A 5,638-nucleotide genomic window follows, 5' to 3' on the forward strand; every position below is an offset into this window, starting at 1 on the left:
CACCACCTCTGCCACAGATGAACCACGACTGCCGCTCGGGGAAAAACCACCCGTCTGAAGGGCTCCATAGACTTCTAGAGTATTCCAAACTGCCTGCCACCGCGCGGGTTGGCAGTGCGCGGGGCTGGTAAATCATTGCCGCGCGGGAATTAAGCCACGCGGGCAGCGTGTGAAGGGCCTCATTGAACTTCATTGATTTCTAAACCGCCTGGGAAAACCGCCCGGGAAAAAACCGCTCGTGTGAAGCTAGCCTTAGAAAGAACTCATATGCGAACTACTGGCAAAGTGTTTATGCATTCAGCCAACTGCACCAAGGGGACACATGGTGCTGTTCTGGCAGACAGGGTCACCCAGGCAGACTAAATCTTCCAACATCACATGGAGAACATGAGGTGCACACTTGCAGGGAAAAAAATGTACAGGCAGCGCTACGTCTGCCTGAACAGTCAACGGTGGAGCAAACACGGAGACACACTTCCATTGTATTGAATGCAATGTGGCAATGTGCATTGAGTGCTTTTTCAGTTACCACACTGAGGAGAGGTACTAGGCACTGTTTTGTGGGAAACTGTAAATTGTGTATATACTTAGATTATTAGTGATAGGTGGTGGCGACCATCATCCACTCACTTGATGTAGTGCTGCCTACTTCTTCCTTAGTCTTTATCATTCTTTTTCTGTGCCTGCCCTCCTCTCTTCTTATTTCTCCCATCTTTCCTGTCACTTCTTATTGCTTTTCTTTCCTTTACAGGTGGCTTTACATTGAGTGACAAGCCAAATGGTTTCCTGTAAGCCAAGAAATCATTTACAGCGCTGGGTGGTAACCATATAACCAAACCATACGTGCTCCCTACGTGTCAACAAGTGGGTTGGTGGAGGGTTAGTGCCCTTCTCCGTAAAACAAGTAACTCAAAGTCAAACGGCCACCCCTTACGGGATTATGGCGTCTGGCAATAGATAGATAGATAGATTATATAAGAATATAGAATATAAGGAAAAGTATGGATACAAGAACTTTTTCTCGGGTTACAGTGAAAGTGAACTCACAATAGAAGTGCAAATTAGTCTTATGGCAATTTAATACGATATGAGTGCAAATTATATGGTTGTGATAATAAAGTAACAAATATTTTGTACATTTTTTCTAGTGAAGTGAGAATTAAGCCAGGTAAGTGATTTTACTACAAGAGTATTTACGGGAAAATATGGGTATATGGAAACTATGTCAGGATACAGTGCATGTGATCTCACAATACAAATGCCAATAAGCATTGCAAAAAATTTTTGCAATGTATGTGCAAAATGATTTGGTTGGAATAATAAACTCGTATTTTTGTTGTGAAGTTCCTCTAGTAAAGCAAGAACTTAGCCAAAAAACTCCTTTGGAAAATAAGAAAACTCTGGGTGTCACAAACGAAAACAAAACCAGGGATAACTCAAGTGATCTTATATAACACAGAGAAAGTAAAAGAAATTCTTTGCAGCAAATAATCTATAATACACACTGTAATATCTTTTTTCTCTCCCACCCCATAAACTGTAGTGCAAAGTGTCATCCTGGAAAGGCATGAAGAACTGGGCACACATATAAGGGATGAAAATAAAAAAAGTATGGGAGTCACAAAAGAACACAAACCCAGGGATAACTCAAGTAATCTTATATAACAAAGAGAAAGGAAAGGAAGTTCTCTGCTGCAAGTAATGTGTAATTCATCTTGGAATATCTTTTGTCTCTCCCATCCCATAAATTGTAGTGCAAAGTGTCATTCTGAAAAGTCAAAAAGAACGGGGTGAATAAACTCAGCATACCACACATAATGAGGTGCTGATTCATGCGAGCAGCTTTGGAGAGAAATGTCAAGGACATGTGGGGCAAAGGGAAGCGTGATCGAGTGTGAGGGAAGATTAACAGCGCGTGGGCTGTGTGCAGCAGCCACCGATTCAGGAACACCTCCGAAAACCTTCTCCAACCCCGAAAATTGTCTCCATTCATCAATTCGTACCTCCTCAATGCCTCTACTTACAGATCTGGGGACACTTTAATGGGAAGATGAAGGACTGGTGAGTATTCTGATCTTTATTTGACCGTACGATGTGCTTTAGTTACGGAGTTATGACTGCGTTAAAAGTCTACAACACCAACAAAAAAAGAGTTTGAGGGGTTACAAATTTCATTTAACCACTTAGCCTCGGTGTCTCCAGAATTGGAGACCATGAATATCCCAGCTTCGGTTTCTGTGCTCATAAAGACCTCTTTGCATGATTGTTTGCGATAGTCATAGACACTCCAACAACTTACAGTCAGTTGAATATACCTCTCCATCTGAAACCAGCTTCTTTTCATTGCCCAAACTTGACTGACTGAAACCACTGTAAGCAGACCTGATAATGCATCTTCCTATTTTCATCCTTCACAGTGCACACTAAACGTTGTTGTTTTACGTATGTGTTTAACAGTTTAACTTGCTCTCTTGTTCTAAATAATATTATTCTAAACTCTTAGAGATCAGCAGATGGAACCCAGGGGCATGAATTCAATGGATATGCTAGGTAGGTAGGGACGCCCATCTTCTACTTATCTGATGCCTTCAGATGACTCTGCACTGTGTGACGAGACAAATGATTTCTTGTTAACCAGCAAACCATTTATGACGCTGGGTTGTAACGAAAAATCAAATGACGAGTGGTGGTGCATTGGGTAAAGGCGATCACACTGGACTGAGCATATGAGGGTTTACATTCCAGGGATGGGTGGATTTTATTGTTCAATTCGAGATACTCAGGAACCTGGTCACCCTTGCCTTAAATGTTGGGAATTAGTAGCCTAGCCCTAGGGCTTTACTTTTCTGATGGGGGAAAGATGATGAATGGTGGGCTGAATGGATAGGCTAGGGATTAAAAAAAAAAAAAAAAAGGGGGGGGGGCAATGAGAACTACGTGGAAGGAAAATCGTGCCAGTCACACAAAGATGGGCATGTATGAGAGCACAGCTCTGCCGACAGTTTTGTATGGATGCGAGGTATTGGTTCTGAAAAGCGTGACAGTTCAGGAAATTAAATGGTTGAAAAGTAAAGTATATCGGCTTGACAGTATTTTAAATGATTTTGTAAGAGGGAGGTGTGGATGCAAAAGTAGTGTAAATCGGAGGGGAAAGTTGCGGTGTAAAGAGTGGTATGGCAATATGCGAGGTGCTGCCCAAAACTTCCTGAAATATGAAAACAGGGCGGAAACCGCTTGTCGTACTATGTGTGTGGATGAGTGGCGGTGCAGGCACCTTTTGTTTGTAAGTGTGTCAAGTGGCATTGTTCAGGGTGGATGTGCTAGCTGCATATGTGTGGTTTTTATCGTTGTGTTTGGCTTAGTTTGCGAATTTTGTGATCTCAAAAGTGGAGGATGTGAAAAAGAAACGTGTAATTTTTTTTTTTTTTCATCAGGTCGGTCAGGATCACTTGATGGTCGTGATGGTCAGCTTTTACCCTCCCAGAAGGGAGCTGAAAGCTCATATAGTCCGATCTAAGGGCAAGGCTGTGACCTTCACACACGTACTGTGTGTGTGTGTGCATCAAGTTTTGTGTGAATCTCGGGATGAACGCGACAGAAACTTTCATCACAGGTAATGACACTTGAGACGAAGTTAGGTTCATTTCCGGCCATTTCCTTCAGCACCGAGCATATCTCCAAGCGATGATGCTTTTGCTCAGCAGTCAGGAACCTAAGGACAAATTTGCCATGATTTGTCTCACGTGAAGGGCACCAGACAAAATCCATTGGCAAGTCCCAAACGATAGGTTAACAATATCACAAAAATTGTGGATTGTCCTGCGATCTTCGATGATGGTTGCACGAACTTTGGCCACATTGGCAGGAGCTGAACTGGTGTCAGGGCGAGCAGAACTTGCATAGTCATCTGTTGACGTTCGTCCGTGGCAGGCAGGTAGATTCAAACCTTGCTAAATGTTTGTATGACAGCGATGGTTGGACAATACACCGTTTTAGAAGCTTTTGTTACCTTGAACACAGACAACACACTACTATATCATCCGTGTGAACCACCGATTACAGTTTCCTTGAAACATCACTGTAAACTCCCCAGTGCATGCACACTTAGTTTTGATGGGTAAGGTGGTGGTTATGGTGTTATGGCAAGCAATGATTTTCAATGGAATGTTGTCGAAGGAAAAAAATTATATTGTATGTAAGAGTTGTACATAAAAATTGATACCTCTTACAAAAATTATTTTCATTTCTAACTACGAATTTTTGTTAATCACTAGATTCAGTTGCCGAAGTGCTCATCCTCGACCCTAATTAGAAGAATCCTCATATTGCAATCACACTAAAGTGCAGAATATATATATCTACATCTATCTCTCTCTCTCTCTCTCTCTCTCTCTCTCTCTCTCTCTCTATATATATATATATCTATATATATATATATATATATATATATATATATATATATAAATGCAGTAGCCTTGGATACTTCTAAAGCTTTCGACAGAGTGTGGCACCGTTCCCTGTTGTCCAAACTGCCTTGCTATGGACTAAACTCTTTTGTTCCTTTGATTTCTTCATATCTCAGCAATAGAAAAATAAGAGTAAAAGTAGATGATGTATATTCCACTCTCCACTCAGTTAACGCCGGCGTGCCACAGGGATCAGTTCTGGCACCAACCCTGTTCCTCGTTCATATTAATGATCTCTTATCTGTCACCCACAATCCCATCCATTCATACTCAACACTTCATAGTTCATTCACACTTAGACATCCATTTACAAAGTCTGATATCTCTAACTCTCGACTCAATACAGTCTTCTCTTTAAATCAAGACTTATCCACGATCAGTGAATGGGGACAAAATAACCTTATCTCATTTAATGCTAGTAAAACTAAATATATACAATTTACTAATAGACAGGTATTGCCAGAATCGTATGTTTCCTTCAGAGCTACAAATATTCCCATTTCCAAAAGTATTGAAATTCTCAGCATCTTGCTTAACAATGCCCTCAGCTGGACCGCACATGTTAAATCACTTGCTAAAACCGCCTCAAAGAAACTTGGATTATTGTACAGAGTCCGTAACTTCTTCACTGACGAGCAGTTAGTTATAATTTATAAGAGTCATGAGAGCTCTCAGCTTGAATATTGCTCACCCTTGTGGAGTGGATGTGGAGAGGTTGCATTGAAACAAGTAGACAAAATTCAGAACAAAGCTGTTAGAAGTATTAATAACCCTGCTATTACTAATAAACTACCTCCCCTACAAGTAAGAAGGAATGTTGCCTCCCTTGCGTTATTTTACAGATATTTCTATAGCAAATGCTCAGACGAAGTTGCGTCCATGGTGCCACCTCTCCATTCCTTCCCTCGTGCTATACGGGCAGCTGGGAGCGCTCATGATTGGAATGTCACTCAGCCATACTGCAAAACTTCTGCCTATCAGAATTCTTTCATTCCCCGAACTGCATCTCTCTGGAACTCGCTTTCCAAGAGTTGTTTCCATCCAAACTTCAACCTACTGCTGTTCAAGTCTAATTGTTTCAGATATTTTATGAACAGAAGACACCAGTAATCTGGTGCATGGATTTGTTTTTTATTATTCATTTGTTTTTCCTTCCTCTGCTATATATATAT

This window comes from Coenobita brevimanus, chromosome 8, assembly GCF_032717465.1.
Source record: "Coenobita brevimanus isolate Jiangsu-jjx chromosome 8, ASM3271746v2, whole genome shotgun sequence".
NCBI classification, from domain to species: Eukaryota; Metazoa; Arthropoda; class Malacostraca; order Decapoda; family Coenobitidae; genus Coenobita; species Coenobita brevimanus.